The sequence below is a fragment of the Parasteatoda tepidariorum genome, chromosome 3 (genome assembly GCF_982258835.1).
Source record: "Parasteatoda tepidariorum strain Cologne lab strain chromosome 3, Ptep-v5.0, whole genome shotgun sequence".
NCBI classification, from domain to species: domain Eukaryota; kingdom Metazoa; phylum Arthropoda; class Arachnida; order Araneae; family Theridiidae; genus Parasteatoda; species Parasteatoda tepidariorum.
The window spans coordinates 53,484,947-53,507,813 of record NC_141757.1 but is presented as its reverse complement, the minus strand read 5'-3'; the positions used below and the strand labels follow the sequence as shown (position 1 = coordinate 53,507,813).

The following is a 22,867-nucleotide window of genomic DNA, read 5'->3' as shown; positions in this document are numbered from 1 at the left end:
CCTTTCAAGTACGGAAAAGCTGCTCAGTAGGTGGTCGTTGATTACTTGTATAGAACAAGCTAAAAGATTCATTTGGCGAAAAGGGTGTAAAAAGAAGGAGATAAACGTAGCCCCTAGTTTTCTTCTTTCTTCGAAAAATAGAAATGGCGCCACTTGAGAGCAAGTAAGTAACAAGTTTTTTCTCTTTAGTTCATGTAATTTAAAATTTTTTTTAACTTATTTATTAAATAGCTTTTTAAAATTAGTTTAATTCGCTTTGATTTTATTTGCTAAGTTTTTAGAAATTATGTTTTATAACTATAATACTTCAGTTGGCTATTTTATCTTATGCTTTCCTGTTGTTTAGTTTAAGCTGCTAGTTTAGTTTTAAAATGAATTAGACGATTTTTTTAATAAATAAAAGTTCAATTAACTCTATCTAATAAAAGAAAAATTTATGATTTCTTATGCATTAATTAAAAATGCTTCTTTCATTTTTCGGAAGCATTGATTAATTTAATAATTTACTTCATTTCGGTAGCCATATTTTTTCTCTGAACGATTGTTAAAAAACATTATTTGAATTATCTAAACCGCGGGTGTCACTTATTGTTTCAAATAATAATTTTGATTAGATATAAGAAGAAATATTTTTTGAACCACCATAAAATAAATAAATAAATAGTAAGAGTTTAAATTTTCTCATCTCTAATTAGTTACTTTATATTTAAATTATACTTTAATTTTGATATTTTTCTGCTTTGACTTTTTTAAATTAAAAAAAATAATAATAACGTTGGTAAACATGTAAAAATTGTTCCACTAAACACTTCCACTTTTAAAGTTTTTTTGAGTATTTTCAGAATATATTTTTAAACAATTTAAATATTTGTTTTGATACTCAATATAATATATTCTTTGTTCTAAATAAATAAATAACAAAATGACATATTAAATAGAAGGACAGTATTTCTAATTTTTATTTTGTTGTTTTTATACTTCTTTTGCATTTAATGAATTGCTGTAGAGGTATAAGAACATTTCAAATCTTTATATTAAGTTTAATTTTACGATTAAATTTGTTTTAAAATGAATTAATTCGTTATAAAATTATTATGTTGTAAAACTGAATTTGTTATAAAGCAAATTTAATTTAAAATTACGTTCAATTTTTTTGAATAGAAATTAGAATATTATTTCATGGTTATTATTTTTAAAATTTATTCATAAGTATAATAATATTTTCTGTATAATATTTTTTTTCATGAAATAAAGCTTTTTGTATTAAATATTGTTGGTCCTCAATGCTATAAAGACGATTACTAATTCTTTTTTTCCAGTTATTGTGCAAAATCTATAATTTATCTCATGTAATTTATCTTCTTCTTAATTTACTATTTTGAGTTTTTAAATGGTTGTTAATTTTAAAATATACCTGTTCAGCCTTCACCTTTGACAATTTTGTGTTTAAGAAAGTGTATACATTTTCTACAAAAAAGAATTTTTATTAACTGTTTAATTAAAATTTATGATGATAACTGTGTAGTGGAAATATATAATCTAAAAATTGTTGGAAACTATTCCTCAAAAATTCAGGAAATTTTATTTTTAAAATTGAGAGGGAGCCCTAACTAACAAAAGCTTTATTTAGAATTTGTCTATTTATTTTAATTCTAATTTATCTATTTATTTTAATTCTAATTGGCTAAAAGACTAGTTCTTTTTCTAAATTAGAATCAAAAAAATTTTAAGAGAAAATTTGGTAAGGTAAAATTTGGTAAACATTCAACTTATCGTCAGTTACCAAAAATATAAATATTCGCTGTAATTTTAATATATGATCCTTCTCTTTCCTTTAAATCAAAATTAATTTCATTTAAATCAAAAAATTGTTTTTAACAAAAATTATAAAATATAATTAGTTAGAAACAGTTTTGATTTTGTTGATTTTTAACTGTTTTTATGACGATCATACTCTAATTTATTCCTTTTCTTTTATGGAAAGACAGGGCGAACGATCCAAGAAATGCTAATCCAGCGATCAACAGCCATCAACAGCAAAATAAGGTAAGAACATAGTGAAACATTAAATATTAATATTTTTTTCAATTAAATCACATATTTTTGATTTGCAAAAGAATTTTGATTTTTTTAATTAATAATTATTGTGCTTATCAAAATTAAGTTCACTTTATGTATTTCTCTAACACAGTCTTTATTAATAACAAGTGTTTTTATTACTCATATAAGCTTTTATATTTATATTTTTGCAATATTCTTATTTAATAATTTCTTAATAAGGTTTCGTAATAAATGAAAAATGCACTTTATGAATGTATAAATTAGGTGAAAAGATGTGCTGACAATTTTATATCATTACGATATTTTAGTATTTGTTTTCTCTGTTTTCATGCCTGTTATAACATTTTTTTATCATTCTATTTTTTTAATTAGTTAGAAAACAAAATTTTAAAAGAAATTATTTTTACAGTTAAAATAACTACGTAAAGTTATGAATGAATAACGAAATATTTTTCGTTATTTTATTTGAAATGATAATATTATATAATATTTCATTTTTCCATAAGTTTCACCAGCATATAATAATCGTATTAAAGCAATTATTTTAGCAAATATTTTTTACTTAAAAAAATACATGAAAAAAATTAAAAACTTTGTCCACATTAAATTTGGGCTGAAAGGCTGAAAGTATTCCCCTACAAGCTCGTGCTAAGTTTTATTGAATTTACCAATTCACATTTAGTTCCTCTAACACACCACATGCTTAGAGTATAAACAAGATAAATGATAAACAATGAACTTATTGTCATATTCCATAACTGAAATAAAAATATTTACATTAATCTTCATACATGATTTTAGAAACAGTTTTTTTTTTTTAATGTTTCGATTTTGTTGTTTTTGTTTTAACTAATTTTACAACTATCATATTCTAATTATAGTTTTTTTTTTCTTTCATAGGGAGTCAGGATGGAAGATCAACAATGAAGATAAAACTCAAAATTTAAAAATCAACAAAAAGGATGGTAAGAAATAAATTTATATTTTACCTTAGGTTACCATATGGTTGAAAAGAAACCAGTTTTTTTTGTTTAAACTGGGGGTTTTGTGTTTTTTTAAAACAATTTGTGGGACATTATTTTAAGCCAATTGAAATTAACCGAGCCAATTCAAGGTCTTTCATAGCAATTAACTATTCCTTTAACTATTAATTAATATTTTCAATAAACGACTAAAAATATCCACTCTTTTCTTTAAATATATTAACAAAATATCTAATAAAAAAGGAAAGAACTAAATATTTAAGTATGCAGCTTTATTTAGCAAGCAAAATAAACATTCAGCATTTAAATTTGATTTTAGTGATACCATAAAGAATGATTCTCTACCTTGCTTGCCCGTAATATAGAAATGCTATATTTCAATATTGTTTAATTAATGTTATTATTTAGATGTGTATAATTTATGATATTAGTATGTAATTAAATTTCATGGAACATAATTATTTTTTAATCCATTAATATAATATAAATTTTTATATATTTAAGGCAATATATCATATATATTTTATATGAATGATAATTAAAAAGTGTTTTCTTATATGGTGCATTATAATTATTTGATAAAAAAGATACAAAATTTATAAGGAAAGATATAATAAAAGTAAGTTTTTATACTAATAGTTTAATAATAAAGTATAAATTTTCTCTCCATTTATTTAAGCATAATAGTTTATTTAATAAGTTAAATAATATCCGAGTTCATAGTCCTGAAATTTCTGAATTCCTGATAAAGAAAAAAAAAACAACTTTATTCTCATGTTTTTTTAGCTTTTTGCTCTGATTTCTGACAATGTCTGTGTTCAGAACATCACATATTCTACAAATACTAATGCAGTTCCTAAAACTATCAGTTTGAATAATCAAAAGATTTGTATTTCTGATGTAATATATATATATACATATACATATATATATATATATATATAAATGCCAAGACACAATATTTACTTTGCCTTCCTTTCAAAATAATTGAAACTCCACTTAAAAGTAATTTATTAAGGATGTCACGAATTTAATTGCAGATTTTAAATAAATATTGGTATGAAATAATATTAAATAATTGATACTGGTTACAGAAGTACTATTAACATTTCCTAATTATCAATCTCAAACTGTTACGAATCGCTCATTAATAGAATTAAAAAAATTATTCAAGCTTTGTTTCTGGAATTAAAAAATTTATATTTAGAGCAAATTATACTTTTTTGTTAATTTTTTTTACAGTTAACTGATAAATGTATAATGTACCAGCAATTTGGTTATTAATATAATGTCGCATTAAATAAAATTAAATATAACATGAATATTGTTAATAAATTGTTGGGTTTAAGAAAATCATTTAAAAAAAATTTTTTTTTCTACGTTTACCATTCAAAACATTGAATGAATTGTTTTCATAACACTTAACATTACTTTAAAATATTATTATAGCTACAATAGTTAACATTTCTAACTAAGATGGTTAAAAATATTTAATTATTACAAAACTAATTGAATAAATAGAATTATAATTATGTTTTTCATTCTCAATTTGCTAATGAATGTTAAAGTTTGTGATACTATTTTTCAATTAGATATCTAAAGCAGATTAAATTAGTTTAGATCAGATTGCATTGCTGAAAAAACTTTTTTAAATTACTTTGGGTAGAATAAGTCTTGATATCTATGAGCTACATATATATGAACTGCATTTAAATAATTAAAAAATGAAATGTGAATAATTTTAATATGTTTGGCAGTTGATCTATTTTAAAAAATAATAATTTGCTTGCATATCCCTTTCACCATTTCTTAGTAAATAACCTTATTAATGGAAAAAAAAAGACTTGAATTAAACATACTATAAATAATGTTTTTATTAGTTACATAGTATAAAAAGTATTTATAATTATAATAGTTAAATGATAAGTTTATTTAAGTAATTGATTTTTTTCAAATCTATTTCTTTAAATCAATACTTTTCTTAAGTATAATCATTAAAGGGATGTATGACTATAATAATTTACATACATATCTCTTTTATTATTTCTTAGTGAAATACTATCATTATCTCTGAAATCAGATCTTAGTTGTTTTTTTTAAATGCAACCTAAAGAATGCATATTTATTAACTAAATTCAATATCATATTTTTATAATTAAATTAATAATTTTTTGTAAAAATAATCAGCTTGTCTTAATCCATGGCTTTTAAAAAATCAGTTGATTTAAATCAATGATATTTTTTTTTCTGTGAACATTTAATATATCTATAGTAAAATAAATTGCTTTATTTTTTGCAGGAAAAAGGCTCATTGAAATAAAGCTTCTGGAATGGGATAAAGAAAATATATTTGTCCATATGTAAATAGTGTATACAGATGTATTGATTTGTTACAAGGAAATAAAACTCCTTCATGGTTTATTTTAAGCTTTATTGTTGTTAAAATTCCTGCCTTTATATATTTAAAATTACTAAAATGGTGTATTATTTACTAGTACAAAATATTTTTTTTTGAAAAAACTATTTATGATATATACTGTTTATCTAATATTTAATAAAATTAATGACTTGATGAATATACACAAAATTATAGGATAAATAAACTTTTGTGTGTAAGTTTCTATCAATAAAAGCTAGATGTAGGTTTTAAATATATAAGCATTATTTTAAAAACTTAAATAACTTATTTATTGAGTTGCATTGTGTTTTATTTTAGAATAAAAATTTGTACTTAATTTCCTCTGTCTCAAAATGCTTAAAAAATTTAAATACTCAATTCAAAAAGATTTTTTTTTATATGCTTCTACTTTAAATGATAGCGCTTATAATTGTTTAAAATGAAATAAAAAAAAGTCTATTTTATTGTACGAAGATTCATTGGACATTTGGTTATAAATTAAATAATTGTTTTACACCATTTTGTTTTTTATATTTTCATAAAACAGTATGCATGTAATGACAGTTGTTGTTATATTACAATATAAAAAGCTAAGAATCAATAAATTACTATCACTGATATCAGCCGAGTAGAACAAACACTCGTGACAATTTATGTTCCCTAAATAAGAATTGTAACAAAATGCAGCAAGAAGCCTTTGAAATTAAAAGCTAAGTTCTAATAATAAAAAATAAAAAAAATGCCGAGACACCTAAAATAAAGGTGTGATACCGGCAAGGACGGCATTAAAGTTTTCTATTGAACCAAGTGGGAGGTGAGTTAAGGGTGGTTTATTAGCAAATAAGGCAAAGAAGTTCGCCTAAGCATCTGAAATAAAGGTGTGATACCGGCAAGGACGCCATTAAAACTCTATTGAACCGAGTTTGAGGTGAGTTAAGGGTGGTGTATTGGTAAATAAGGCAAAGAAGTTCGCCTAAACACCTGAAATAAAGGTGCGATATGGGCGAAAACGGCATAGACGTTTTCTAATCAGTCTACAGTTAAGGTGCCTTAACGGCAAGCGAGGCAACGACGTATGCCAGTGAACGTATTCAGCTTTTGATAAAAAGGCAAAAAAGACATCATAAAGGTTCATTAAAAGCCTTTACGGCAATTTTCTTTTTATTCTGTGAAAAAAAAAAATTTCCCCGGTATTTAACAGGCAAAAATGGCAAAGCAATCCAGAGGCAACAAAATACTCCCGGTCCTTCAACGATTGCCAGAAGTTTGCCTGAAATGCCATGCACTGGCCCTCATTCTGGCCCAGATTTCACTTTATTAACGGAACCGATACGGCAATGAAAAGCCCGCCGTAATGGCACTTTAGGTGAGCCGGCATTGTCCCTTCACTAGCCCAAAAGTTGTGTGCTTGTTGGGATATTTCAAGGAATAAAACTGATTTATGTATATTAGGTTAGTTAAGTAAGCTTTATATGTAGTTCATTTATTGGAGGCTTTGAGAGAAGAGGTTTCCTACAGTAATTTACAGATGGTATTTCAAGTAATTTGATTTTTGAAAGGAAAAAAAATGTAGAAATGTGTAATTAAAAAAAAGCAAAAACAGAGTTCTAAAGAAATAATTTTGTCACTACGAAATATTTCATTTAAAAACCAAAAACTAACAATAGGTTTGGTCAAACAACCAAATCCTTAATTATTTACATTTTAAAATTTTATTCATTTATTAGTTTTTTATTATCAATTTGGTCAAACAACCAATCCTTAATTATTTATATTTTAAAATTTTGTTCATTTATTAGTTTTTCATTATTAATTTGGTCAAACAACCAAATCCTTAATTATTTATATTTTAAAATTTTATTCATTTATTAGTTTTTCATTATTAATTTGGTCAAACAACCAAATCCTTAATTATTTATATTTCAAAATTTTATTCATTTATTAGATTTTTATTATTAATTTGGTCAAACAACCAAATCCTTAATTATTTACGTTTTAAAATTTCATTTTTTCATTATTAATTTGGTCAAACAACCAAATCCTTAATTATTTATATTTTAAAATTTTATTCATTTTTTAGTTTTTCATTATTAATTTGGTCAAACAACCAAATCCTTAATTATTTATATTTCAAAATTTTATTTTTTTATTATTTCTTTTATTATTAATTTCAATTAAAAGTTTTAACAATCATACATTTTTTCGCACTCTCGTTAGCCAATTTAATTTTAAAACTTCATACCGTTTCATTCTTATCAGAGCTTAGATCACATCTCAAAATTGATATTAACAAAAAAAAAATAATAATAAATATACGATTTCTTGCGAAGTTAAGAGCAGATTTTGAAGTGAAGTAAATGCAAAAATATCAGTTGTAAAACATCTCCCACTAGTAATATATATCATAACAACCAAGCAAAATGAACAATCCAAACGATTGGTTCTTTTGGACGTGCCCCAAAATATTATTATTTTCTTTTTTTTTTTTTAACAGAACTAAATCAATAAAGTAGAAAAGATATAAAGAAGGGAGAAAGAGGTGTTTTCTTCCTTAAAAGAAAAAGAAAAGAAAAGAAATGAGATTGCAAGGTTAAAGGAGGCTAAAGCCGTAAATGGAATGTTTCCTGGGGGTAGGAGAATTTCCAGAACCAAGAACTCCAACAAACCTCATATACTGTTAGCAAATAGAAGCAAAATGGAAAAAGGATTCTTTTGAAAACCAAGGTTTTTAATTTGATTTCAAAGAGATGTTAATATTCTATTAAAGGCATTAATCAGTTTTCAAAATATGAAAATATGACAAACATACTTCTACATAATATGAAAAGAAAATATTTAATTAGAATTTGATTTTTTTTTTAAAAATTCTATTAATGGCATGAATTAGTTTTCAAAATAAGATTCTTCTTCTACATAATACAAAAAAAAATAATAATAATAATATTTAACAACAATTCGATTAAAAAATATTCTTTTAAAGGCATGTGAATCAGTTTTTAAAATAAGACGTCCGTTCATAATGCGAAATTAAATAATATTTAACCAGAATTTGATTTTTTTAAATATTCTATTAAAGGCATTATTTAGTTTTCAAAACAAGACGTTCTTCGACAAAATAAAAAGAAAAAAAATATTTAATTAAAATTTTATGTAAAAGGAGAAAAAAAAACTCATCAAGCAGTTCACAATCATAAAAAAGATGAAGGCTATATATAAGTTAAATATTTACTATTGAAGGATGTAAATTTGTCTTACAGAACATTATTTTAATGAAATACACCGTGCAACAATATTTTTAACTATCACAATAACGATATTTTAGAAAGTATTCTCACGTCATGACGTGAACACCATACCATACGATAAATATTAAAACTGCTATGATAATCATTAACGATAATATCGGAAAATATAACGACAACGAGATACTCAAAAAAAGATAATGTCACGAGCGCTATCGTTATTGAGAAAGACCAAATGCGATAATAAACCGATCATTATCGACATCGAATACGATAGTGTAGCATGTATTAACAATAATGATAATTATCGGATGCGATATTATCGTCAGTGTTGATAAATTTAATTTAAATAAAGAGGATAATATAGACCGATATAAAAATAAAGTATATCAATTAAACTCGGAAAATGCCATGACATTAAAATTCCAAAAAGGCCCGATAAAAATGCCTAACATCATGTTTCATATTAAGAGAGATAAATATACTGGTAATAATATTTAGAATAGCTTTATTTTAGTTTATGAACAAATAGAATTAAGAAAATCCCACATACGAATATTGCTCGTATTTAGTAAATCCATATAGAGATTTGATATTAAGATATTCAAAAAAAAAAAATAATAATTATTTTGGCTCAACAAATATTGTTGAAATAAATTAATGTTCTAAAAATATTATCTACCAAATCTTTTACCAATGCTTAAAAAAATTCTGTGAGTCAGTACAGAAAATAAAATATAAGTTTTCTATGTGACGTAACCTTTCACTGAATTTTTATTTCTTCATTCAGAAAACTGGCTTTTTAAGCAGTGAAATCGTTGAATTTCTAGCAATAAATTATTGAAACCGCATAATACTGTGAAACCCGATGTAACTATGACAAGTTTGCAAACATTAAAAATTTCTGAATCAAAGAATATTTTCTTCCACAAACTAAAAATATTTTTAGTTTTAAATAACATATATTTTTTGTTCAATTTATAGTTGGCATCTTGCTAGTCAACTACAGTAAATAGCCAAACAAATAAAAGATGACCTATATTAAGGTAAAAGCAATTAATTTAATGTCGTGGTTTAGACTGTGTGGTCATTTACCACAGCATATTATGAAAAGGTTGACTAGACTGTTTTGGTAAAAGGTTGAATTAATGAGAAAATACTGATTAAAACTACCGTACAAGATGCAATTTCTAATAGGTTATCAGAAGGCAGATCAACAATTTAATTATTTTAATTTTAATCGGGAACAATTTAATGATAAAGGCAGTTAACTAATCATTTTATTAACATTATGTAGTGGGCATACTTATGTTATTGCTAGATTGACGTATTATCGATAAATTCATTACGAAAAAGAATAATTGAAAGGATAACTGTAATAGTTGTGCAAAGAGGGTTAAATCGTTTAAGTTATTAGCGTTTATGGAAATTTTCGAGGTCACACCGATCTACTTCGTAGATTATATTGCAATGATTCCTTGATTGGATGCAATCACATGATGCAACAGTGTTCTTACTAAGTTTTGTTCTATTTATCATTCCATTTCTTTGGGGAAAAAATTCATTTATTATGTTTAGAGGAAAAATAAAGGAAATCTTGATTTATTTTAAAACATGAATTAATGTTTAAAAAAAAAAGGGAAAAAATCACCTATTTCCAACACTAAATTATTAGCGCCTCTTTGTTTACTATTTCTAGACTTTAATTAAAACTTAAAAATATAATTATGTAAAATAAAGTTTTGTAGTGTGTGTAGTGTGTAAAAGTAGAAAAAAAAAATTTATTTAAGAGAAACACTTATAGAACACATTAAATAATAAATTCCTAAGCACTCATTTTATTTTCTCAATTGCCTAATCTACTACATTAAAACTAAAATAAATCTCTTCTTTTCATTAAAAAAAAAGTGAAATAAGCATTAATTTTAAAGCAAAGCGGTAAGTCCGAATTCAATTAATCAGCATGTCAATAAAGAATTTGAATAAAATAAAACTGAGGAGGTATTTCAGTTGCCATGGCGATGAGAATAATACGCAGGCTGATTGGAAGGATTGTAGCATGGGCCGGCCGTCGTGAGGGGGCGAAAAAGTGCGTAGGAGGGATAAAATTTTTTTTATATTTTTTAGTCGACCCTGGACAGGTGTTTGCCAAATTGCAGTCTCATGGATTTGCTTTCAGAAGGTCGCAGGTCGTTGAGCCACAACCGTAGAGGTCGATCTGCTCAAGGTGGAATATTGCCATTCTACATTCTGCAAATTTTTATTTAATTCGCAACTCTGACGAATTAGAAGCTTAAATGGGAGAAGTAAAACATCTGCTACAGAAAGGGACGTTTTACACTGTTTCTTAATTGATATTAATTTCACAAGTTGTATATTGAGCACGACATTAGGTGAAATATTTTGCAAGTTGAATCGCTAGATTGAAAAAAGTAGGGCAGTAATTGTTCTCACTGATTCAATTATTTCGCGCGATTTCCCACACTGCGGGTCCTGGCCAACTGCTACATCACCAACTGAACTGAGATGGGTAATGAAAAATATTTTTGGTTGCCATTAGCCAGCTATAAATAGTTTTGAAACATGCGTTTTCAAGTGAAACGGATATGAGAGCAATTCTGATGGGTCACGTATCTGTTAACTGCCAATTTGCTGAGAAAAAGTCCATTTTGGTCCAAATTTACACGAAATTAACGCAAGTTAAACATAACTACTACAATAATACAACTTGTACTTAAAATTTATTAGAACAAAAGAATCAGTGATGTGCAAAGGTCGGTAGATATGCCCGGAGCAACTCCTTGATCAGATGAGCATGAAAAGCGTAGCCTAATCACTAGAAGCGAGACATTTTAATAAATTTAAAAAAAAAAAAAAAATTCATTAATATCAATATACAAAGTTCAGTTTCATGCAAACATAAGATCCTCTGGCCACGGCATCTTCGGGAGCTATATGGAGGTCTTTAGCCCTGCTCGGCACATGTGTGTAAACATAAGAAGAAAAAAAAATTTTATGGTAAAAATTAATTATAACCAACAAAATAATCTTAATCCCCCCCCAAAAAAAAGTTAAAAACATTTACATTTTATACGTGATCTATTTTTTTCGGTATTTTAAGGCGCTAAAGCTCCATATTTAGGTGGTGTGGAATTCATATTATTTCACGGATAGGTGGTCAATTATTAACTATATGTCTGGTACGTTTGATCCCATGCCCAACTCTCGCTGCACGCCACTGAAGAGTACCCACCAAAAGCAAAACTTACCAAACATAAATAAACGACATCACAAATATTATCCACCTTTTAAAAGAGATACAAGACTCGCATGCAAGCGATTGCTGGGTTACTAAGTTAAGTCACTTCCAATAGTGGTGACGATTTAATCGTCTCAGATTGAGAGTGTCTAATTAGTTCAATTCTCCCCTCCCCCCATTTGAAATCGTTTTATTCTTGTTTCCATATCATAAAACAACATCAGACATTTAGTTGGAAGGAGTTCTGGTAATAATTGAACAGTGCGCTAGGTAATTTGATCTAACAGAGTTAGAGACTGAAAAGAGACAATGAAAAAGATCACTGGCGTTTCGTCGTCGTCCACGTTTTCCCTTGATATCCATTTTTATCAACAAAAAATAAAATAAATAAATAAAATTGAGTACTTAGGGTATTTAATAATAGTTTACTGGGTTAAATTTGATGGTCCCGATACTAGACATATTTTTTTAAAAATAATTTTGGTAAAATTAATAATGTCCCCATGGGTTTTATCTTTAGTCTTTGACAATGAACAATGCGTGTCCTTACAAAAGAAGAGATGCATTTTAAAAAATTGAAACAATTGAGAAAGTTCAGTTTTCAGTATTTGCCAAAGAAAGCAGGGGGGGGGGGGAATTAGAACACAACACACCAAAAGATCAACTTATAATGTACTTCTCAGGTCAACTAATGAAATCTGATGGCAAATGAAAACGTTAGTCAAATTATCTAATCCGAGTGATTTGAAGGGAAGTTTAAAAAATAAAAGAAAAGAAATACCGAAGACTTAAATTATCGTTTCACAACTTTATCTCTCCCTGCAGACAGTGTCAGAAAAACGTTAAGCTTCGCGGAAATTAATTAAACCCTCCTCAGAAAACAGAGTAGACTTGGAAAAAGATAATTCTACTAAAGTAAATTATACTGAAATTTGATTAACGACATCGTCCGACACCGAAGAATATGAATTGTGCATCAAAAAGACAGCGTTTCATGAATTTAAAGCGCAGTGGAAGGAACGGGGGTTGAGGGCGTAATCTTTCCACCCCCTTCTTCGATTATAGAAATAAAACGAGAAAAAGAAACTGAGCTTAATGTGACAGCTGCTACGCAAATTTAGCTTGGGAGGGGGCAGGGGAGTGATCGAGAAGGGAAAAAAAAGGCAGAAAATGTTAATGAAAATTCGATTCTTTTGCCTAAGCAGCTTAATATAGTAACGCTCATCAATTTCACACTTGCCATTTAAGCAAGTACTTTTTTATCTGACAGGTAATGCTTGTTTTAGGTCATAGAACGTAAGCGCGTTTAGTCCCCCCCCCTCTTTCTAATTTGCCTTGGAGAGTTTTTAAAAGAAACATCTCTATTTGGATGATAAATGAATAAAATACGAATTGATGCGTTTGTTGATACAGAACCAGACGTTTAGAACTAGCTTTTACAAAAAGAATTATAAAGTAGATAAATTGTGTCGAAAACAAGAGCTTCTTATCTATTTATCTCCTTTTATATAACTATATATATATATATATATATACATACACACACACACTAACAGATAGAACTGGTTTTTTAATTATGGAAAATTGAATGAATTCATACATTTTTATTGCATATAAATTACGTGCATCATTAAATTTTAATAAATCTTCAGTTCGAACATGTTTTGATTAGAAATAAGTTTATTAAAAAAAAAAAAAAATCATGTACGTCTTGAATGAGTACCTCTATATTTTATGATTGTTTTAATATACAAAATTTATTTTTATTTGTTAATTTTTCAAAATTAAATGAAATTAATCTAAAAAACAGTTATATATTTTTTACATAAACTAGTTTATTACACAAACTATTTTTCGACTGTGAGCTAGGAGGTACTTTATTTACGTAGCACAGGAACTGCACAATGAGCTATTGGCGACGGTCTGGGAAACATCCGCGCACCCTCGGTCCCTGCTGCAGCTGACCAATCGCATACTAATTGCAGCCGGTGATGCTTGACTTCAGTGTTCAACTGGGAACCGTGTCTTTACGATGTGGACAGTTCACTGTGGGACAGTTAGGATGTCACATATTGACCATTCCAAAGCTGTATGTTGTGCGACCCAAATTCAATCTGTGTCATTTAATTTCAAATTAGATTCGCTTGACTTGTATTAATCTAGTAAGTAGACGATGATCAAAATTTGAATAGTATAAATTCATTGCTTAAAAAAGCTATTATTATTAGAATTTTTTTTAAAGTAACAGTCCTAAAATATTAAAGTTCCTTTTTTTTTTAAAAATTTATTGACCACGATATACATATAAATGACCACTGAATTTTAGAATAATAATAATAATTCATATTTATGAAACCGTACAAATCTTAAGCTCTAAGAAAGTAAACAATTTAGTGTTGTTTCCACGAAATCATTGAAACATATTAGATAAAGAATATCAGAAGAGCGGAAAAGAACACAGCAATAGTTACTTAATCTTAAAGACATTGATTCCCCCCCCCCCACTACTTGAAAAAATCTCTGATATACCATATCTTCCAAAATAAATTCAAGTAGCTTGCCTATTATTGTAGGTAATTATCTCATTTGGGGATAAGATAAATACTATAGTTTCGTAAATTTGTCCAAAACAACAGATAAAGAGAGCAGTCATATCATCATAGATATTTAGATTAAAATATATTTAAGTAGTTTCACTATGCTATGAATAAAATTAATAGAGAGAAACTTAATTGTCATATGCTATTAAAAATATATCATCTAATCTTTGCTGGTTAAGACAAAAAGAGAAGGTAGTAAGTTCACCATTTTAAGCGTCTGTCTTATTGACCAGGAACTATTCGACCAATTTCGCTTAAATTTCGTATTTTGCCATGCTTAAAAATGTTGTAAGCCTTACAATACAAAACTTTTTCGACTATCATCATAATAATAAAAAAATAATAAATATTTGCTATTATACTTATTTTTTGTATTGAATTATCTTTGAATAAACTAATTTTATAATTGTGTCAAAAAGTTTTCAATTTGCTCAAAAAATTCTCGCGAAACGGTGAAGTACGCAAAAAGTGAAAATGACATTAAGGGGTCAGAACTTTAGACCGTGCTCCTGACCAAACTCACATATACATTTCGTGAAAGACACATATAAATTTCATGCTTAAGGGAATATTTTAATTAAGTTCAGAAAATGTAGCACAAAATTCTTTCGAAAATGTTCTTACGTTTAATATCTTAGAAAATAGTTTTCATTTTTACAAGTTCAATCTTTAGGATTCAAACTATAGAAAACGAAGACTACTTTCTAAACTAAATCTATTTTGGATAAATGTATAGACTCATTGGTAATTTAAGATTTAAAGCGAAAAATCAATAGCACTAAAAATAAAAAAAAAATTCGAACTTAAGTAAATCAAAATTATTTCATTATGTTATTAATTTTGACATCAATCACTTATAGCAACGTTCAAACATTGCTTGTTATAAACCACAGGCGAATGTCCCGAAAGATATTGTTAAGCCGATCAGCTCAGAGATAACGAGCATTCACTTTCAAAGTATGAAAACTGATTTCCCGAACGCTAATTGGATGATTAAATTTTCTCTACAAATTAGCTGTCAGTCGTTGAACAACATTCAAATCGGATGGATTCTAAATCGTTATTCCGAGTCCTTTTAGAACTCAGAAAAGAGGTTTTAAGAAGACGACAGCATAACGGTTGATTGATAACTAAGCAAATTCCGAGCATTAACTTCTGTATTGCAGTTTGAAAGCGAAGTCTCCTCATTACAAAGAAATCATTAAGAGATCGCAACTGGGCACCTTCTAATTCATAATAAGCTGAATTTCCTCTTCAGTAATTGGTCCACAGTCTGGGTTTTAAAACAGAAGAGGTCGTTTGCAGTAATGGCGATTTTAAAATTGATTCCAATTGGAGGAGCAACGACATGTCTTCGGAACAGCTTCAATTAAGAGAATTCGGAAAAAAGAAGCAAAGGCAAACGACAGTTTCGAAAGACAAATATTCTTTAATGGAATTATAAAGTGACAGGTAAAAATTTAAAATGCACCTGCGTGGAATAAAGAAAAATAAATGTGAGATTATTCATTATTGGCTCAATCCAATTTCAATGAAAACTTATTTGAATAAAATGGGGATATGGAAATGGCTATATAAACATTTATAAAAAAAAAAAAAAGGTTTTGTTATTAAGAATCTGAAGTAATAAAATTAGTTTAGAGATTACATGCGATCATCAGCATCTTTTTTTTTCACGATAATTAAAGTAAATAATAATTGCTATAGGAGAAAAAATAGCGAATTGATCGGAGAACAAACGTTCAGTTTTAAGGATTAGTATAATACAGTAATTTTAAGTATAATACAGTACGGTACTAGAAAGACTGGTCCAAGTACGCACTTCAGTAAGTAGACGTAACGTGAGAGGACAAGTGTTGCACACAAATGTGAAAGGACAAGTGTTGCAAAATCTCTCTAACATCGATTTATCACGAAACTGAGGTTACATAAATAATTCTTATATACATTTTTAACAGAAATCCTATTCCAAATAATTAATGACCAGATTGGCGATAAACAGGTCACATAATTCGAAAATTATTTTGAAATATTACGGTATGTAATGCACTAAAATATTTTAATTCCTCTCTAGTTTTATTTCATACCATATTAAAATTTACTGCGTTTTCTCAAAGTTCACTTTATAAAAGCGCTTAAAACCGCAAATATGTATTTTACTTTTTTCAGAGCTGTTCTTTCGATTTCTGATATTTTCTACTGAAGAATTAAAATGTGACTTACAACTTTAAAACAAGGTGTTTTTACTTGAATAGCTTTACCACCTAAGACATCTAAAAAACATTTTTACTGTTTCTTATAAGTATAAAAAGAATATTCTTGTTCATAAAATGCCCCGAAGTTTACAACAAATAGAGAGGAAGATTTTTATTTTTAATATTCCAAAAGGCATTAAACAAAAGAAGAACACACTTTAGGTCTCAGAAGTTTAAAAACTAAAAAGATTTTTTTAGAAAATGTCCTTTACTTCGGAAGCAAGATTTCCCGGTGGGAAAGGACCAATACCATTCTATCGAACAGAAATAAAATAAAACGGGACGAGGTGGGAGGGGGGGGGGAACAAGTATCATAAGAAATAATAAAAAATAAAAAAATCGTTTTCCCCTATAAAAAAAAAAGGGTTCAGATTTGAATAGAATAAGTTCTTTTGTCTATGCGCGAATGATATAAGTGCACTAAATTGTGAATATGAGCTTCTTGTATTTGACTTTAAATTGATTTTTAAGATTTTTATTTTTTCTCTCTCGGCTAATAAAGGTTTTTCTAGTTTTGTTTCTCACCTTTATTTTTCCATTTTTCGTTGGCAACTTTACGTTTTATTTTTAAATTTGCTTGGAACTGTTATTGCCTTTTTATATTTTCGTTTCGAAAGTTCTTATTTAGGTAATATCTCACCTCTTAAGTTTCTTGGGATAATTTATTTTATAGGTTTTTATTATTTACTTTCATGGTGCACCAGTTACATAACATTTCATTGATATCCGTAATATTAGAATCCAGGTTAACTCAATAAAAAAACCTGATGCACATAAATTGTTACTCGATTTAATTTTTGAGCATTGCAATTTAAAAAGGGACGGCTTTCGTTCGCTTTGTTAATCAAAATCAATTCATGCGAACTGAATATGGAGTGCAATTAAACACAACCCAGAATTATTTCAGCTAAACATAAATTAATTCAAACGGAACTAAAATTTGCTTTAAAAATAATCAAAGGAAACGCATATGAGAAAAATAATTATTTTTCCGTAATTGAACCCGCCGAATATGCAAACTAGCAATCATTTTAATCTAAGCTGATAAAAGAGCATAATGAATCTTAATGGAATTTATGACTCCGTATTTAATTTGTACTTTAAAAAGGAAAAATTCAATGAAAAATAAATAACTTCCGAAATGAAATAACACGATTTCATTTTCGAAATTACTAAGCTAAATAGTAATAAAACAATATAGCATTCACTTGTCTTCCGTGTATTTATTAAAACGAATCGAAATGAAGTTATTTCGTGCTTTTAAGTCGTGTTCTGTTTTTTTAATTTAGCTCTTATTTAATGAATTCTATTCAAACCTCTTTAATTTGTTTCATTAAACTAAATAACTTACAAAAAAGCAAACATTATTATCGGTTAATGTCAATATTTTTTGAAATGATATTCGATTCAAATGCATTAATGTGATTGTCCTCGATAAAAAGAAAGATAAATTCTTGCACTAATTTCATCAAAATGAGATTACTGAATGTTTTGAAAATTCTAAAGAAAGACAGTTAAAATGTGATTTTTTTTTAAAATAAAAGATAATTGATTCTTTAAGAAACGTTTACATAGAACAGTAATCTAGCTATCGATTTTAAAACTTATTTATGAATAAAAAAAATCACTTTATTAGTCTTACATACTGATTGGCAAAGATAATTGATTTAAAAAAAAAAAAAAACAATTTACAAGGAGAGTAATCTATTATTTAAAAACTTTTTGATACTGAACCTTTAAATGCAACACTGATTTTTCACCGTAGAAATAAAAGGCTAGTTTAAAAACTAAAAATTCTCTTTTTTTAAACGATTAAGGGGGGGGGGCTGATAAAAACTCTTCCCCTCATATTTTTGATAACATAAACCACTAAAATTATAATAGCTCCTATCTCTTAAACTACGCAGGTCTCAATCATCCACTATAAATTTTGAAAAAATATGCAGATGAAACAGATCACTGCGTTCCAGATGTGTGACTATATTTATGACCCTTCTTGGCTACAAGAATTCTGAAGGTTTATTAAAGTTTAGAATCTTCTTGACTACAAGAATTCTGAAGGTTTATTAAAGTTTAGACTCTTCTTGGCTACAAGAATTCTGAAGGTTTATTAAAGTTTAGAATCTTCTTGACTACAAGAATTCTGAAGGTTTATTAAAGTTTAGACTCTTCTTGGCTACAAGAATTCTGAAGTTTTATTAAAGTTTTGTCAAAAACTGACTAAATAATCAGATAATTAAATTATTCTGAAGAAAATCCATTATCGTAATGTACCTAATTAATCATAATGAACTAGTTTTCAAATAAGCTGTACATTTTCCCGATAGGGATAACATTTACAAAACAATAATCTTTTACATATCACATTTTAAATTGACAAAGACTGATTAAATATTCAGGTTTATCGATTACTCTGCAAAATTACCTCGCCCAATCCTGTCAACGCTTACCAAAACATAATTCTGAAACTTTTCGCAAACTTAATTTACTCTACAACTAAATTATCCCTCTGTGCCCGCATAGTGCATTCCGATAGCGTCGTCACCACATCTGAAATCCCTCCAAAATGGCTATGAAGATAATAAAATGGTCCTGAATCATTATCCCGGAGAGGAAAGGAATTGTTCAGACGTCTTAATCAGGGTGATTTTACATCGTCTTACGAACTCTTTACTCATTTAGCTTGCTGGGACTCACAGAATGGGAAACGTGCAAAAGATTCTCTGGATATAAGGAAAGGGCCATTTCTCAAGCCTATTCTAAATCTAACACGATTCCTGGATTGGTAAATAACGGCTAGAATAAAATTGCTCTCAACGGAACACTTGTCTGGTTCCCTTGCATTTTGCTCTATCAAAAGCGTAATATTAAATTAATAGAGATGTCCAAGTCGGAGGCCGAACTAAATCATTCAATCAATTTTCGTTTGCACTATTGCTATAGGATGATTTGTATTCCTATACCAATGAAAACGTATTTCTATTTGTTGCCTCTACAACTGATTGTTAATTGATGGATTGCAATGGACATGTAAGTGAAATGATGTCAGCTTAGACATCTCTATTACATATTAAAATAAAAAAAAGAAGTAAGTAGGGTTCGGGTAGAATGGACATTTCTTGGGGGAGAGTTTTATTTGAATATGTAATTAATTAAAAATAATGCTTTTGGACAGATTTGAACGTCGATATAACATACAGAATCGTAATTAACGATTGTTACTTACGTTGCTATAGTAGAAATTGTTGTTTATAAAGTGATTATTGGATAAATTGGCTATAATGCGGTTTTAGAAAATCTTATCATGAAACTTTCTCTTTAAAGCGGAACGAAAATTTTTCTGCTGAAAAGAATTGATCAAGTGTTAAAGAAAGTTATACGAAAAAATGTTTTTTAGGAAATTGTTTCGAAGTTTTTCGAAAAAAGAGATCCCTTTTACAGTGAGTCCGAATTTTCGCTTGAAAGAAAAAATTTCGCCTCTGAGCTTGCATAGTGTGCAAGGATATAGCACATTAATACCAGAATTACAGTAAAGTTAGTAAATGCTGGGAATATCGTTATCAAATTAAAAAGGATGCTGTTATCTAGCTTTAATATCCAAAATTCGTTTAGCGCCTATTTTGAAAAAGTTAGTTTTATTACAATATTGCCCCAAGCCATTTGGCTGAACTTTAATATGCCATCTGCACAAAAAGTTATTCAAGTTTCCCATAAAACTTAGCAAGAAGGCATATACATTATCCTCAAAGAATGTGAACACCGTTAATAGTCGAAGGCATGTGCATGTAAATTGTACGCTTTTACTGATACAACTTCAAATGAAATCACGCAGGAAAAAAGCAAATAAGAACAGCTCATTCTGAATAGACAACGACTAATTTAAACACTGCTTGCGAAAGTATTAAGATAACACATATTTTTACAAGGAAACAGCAAGCTCAAAAATCTATCTGAACATTTAATTAAAGTGATCGTTAAACCAAGTTAAGCAATTTTATAGGAAACTGTATCATTTAAGAAAAGATGAGTCTTTCGTCGCCTGTTAGAAAAAAGTCGTTCAAAATTACTCCGCCAATAAAACTCAAGAATCTAGACTATTAAAAGAGACCTTAATTATTTCTCAACGTGCGAATTGCTTTAAAATGCGTTAAAGTAAACAGTAATTTAATAAGATAGCTAATTAAAGCGTCTCAGCATTAAGATTGGCTAAAATGAGAAAATGAACACACCTAAGGCATAAAATTACTTAAGTATTAGTTAACGTAAAAACGTTAAATAAAGGATCTCAAACTCCGAAACTTTTAAGAGATTAGCGAAAGTTATAAAGCTGATGAAAAAAAGGTTTCGTTCCCATAATGACAGGGTTTATTTTAAACATTTTGGATATTCAACGAGAAAAATGTAACAGAGATTCTTAAACAAGCATTAGCTATAAAAATACTATCAGTTGAATACATATTTTATTTTTTAACTGCACAGAGCACACTAAAGCAATGGACTGAAAATGGAAAAAAAAAAAGGTACTCGAATTCAAATAATGGCAATTTTTAAGTCTAAAAAAACGTGTGTTACGTACAGGTTGGCAGTTTAAATTGGGTACTTGCAACTCAACTAAACCACGTGATTTAACGCTAGATTGCCCAAGGAAGTCATTTTGACTGCTTTTTAATTTTAATAAGAAAAACAATGATGTAAATAATGACGCAATTTCTCAGAATTTTGTGACTTTTTGTACAACATATAATTTTTTTAATTGTTAACGTTTACTAATAACTTGTTAATAAAAAAAATATTAAAAATTCATTTAAAACAAATTTCTTCAATCAGATTCAATAGGATATCTGTGAACGAGATCACGAGCGTATTTTGATTGGCTGAATCGACAAATGTCACGATTAACCAACGATAACGTCACTTGCAGGTATTGTTCCGCCAAAAACTTGTTGTTATGTCCAACTTAGCTTCATAAAAGATGTTTAAGCATTAAATATTTTTTTCTATTTTAAAATAGAATCTTTTTGGAGATAAATTTCGAATGTAACTTGTTTTATCGACCAGCAATAGAGCTCCTGTTAAAATTTGATTGCTCTAACTAGTCGGAAAATCGATTTGAAATATGTATTGAAGTTAGGTAAAGAGTGTTAGAAGTTTTGAGTGTCGTAGCTTATAGAAAAAGAAGTTGAAATTTCGATTATAAGAACACACTAAGTATATGAATAAAAATGTAGCAAAATAGGGCAAAAATGTTCTAATATATTTTTTGAAATTTAAAGTAGCACTCAATTTTATTTTGAAATAATCGATGACAAGATAAGTATCAAGTTTGACAAAATTATTTCTTTCATCATTTCAAAGAAGAAAAAGAAAAAAAAAGAATCAAATCTCAATTTAAGATAACAAAAGATGAAGTACGACAGAAGAGTATTTTTCGCATACTATTTCCTTTCCAATTGATACACGAAAAAAAGAATTGCATCAGTCGGCTAATTTTCGGAGCGATTATCGATATCGTTATCTCCTCGATTTCCTGGAGCATCGACAATTGAAGGCCCCATGAACAAGAGGATTTTGTCCCACCCTCTCTCTCTCTCTCTCTAATGACCGGTATAAATGTATCAACCGTTATCTCTTCAAAAGCTATTACAATGAATATTAAAAAGTGGAAAAAATATTTCCAGAAAAGGTCAGCGGGTAATTTTGAGGAAGATTATTCGCAAAAAAATGACTTTTTACAAGACTTAAATTTTACATTTGAGAATTTTTCTTTTTTAAGTCAGAAATGTGAATGAATAATGGTGTGAATTGTAATTTGAATGGGTGTTAATGGTAGATTTGAGACAATTTTTCAAAATTATTTCTCGCTGTTCTCACGGCATTTAACAACCTCCCCAGTCCCCCGCCTTTACGACAAATAATCAACGGGTTTAAAGCTGAAAATTTGAGCACTAGGAAAATTGGTAAATAATAATACGTTATATTAAATAACCATTCATTTTATTATGAATAAGAACGAGAATACTAAATAAAAAAAACTAATTACAACTACCATGAAAGATATAAAATTTTTGG

The 22,867-nt window shown here is 27.8% G+C and overlaps 1 protein-coding gene and 2 long non-coding RNA genes across 3 annotated transcripts in view; 1 reads left to right on the top strand and 2 right to left on the bottom strand.

Annotated features, from left to right (window-relative positions):
• The window catches only part of dally (division abnormally delayed protein), a 190,427-nt gene that overhangs the window by 32,071 nt on the left and 135,489 nt on the right, over positions 1-22,867 (bottom strand). The window lies entirely within an intron of this gene.
• Positions 3-5,465, top strand: LOC147813803 (uncharacterized). Its single transcript, XR_015432552.1, has 4 exons — positions 3-163; positions 1,985-2,046; positions 2,962-3,026; positions 5,344-5,465. It is a non-coding gene; the product is annotated as an uncharacterized LOC147813803 (long non-coding RNA).
• On the bottom strand, positions 17,393-22,759 carry LOC147813802 (uncharacterized). Its single transcript, XR_015432553.1, has 3 exons — positions 18,932-22,759; positions 18,721-18,798; positions 17,393-18,573 (listed from the first exon to the last, which is right to left on the bottom strand). It is a non-coding gene; the product is annotated as an uncharacterized LOC147813802 (long non-coding RNA).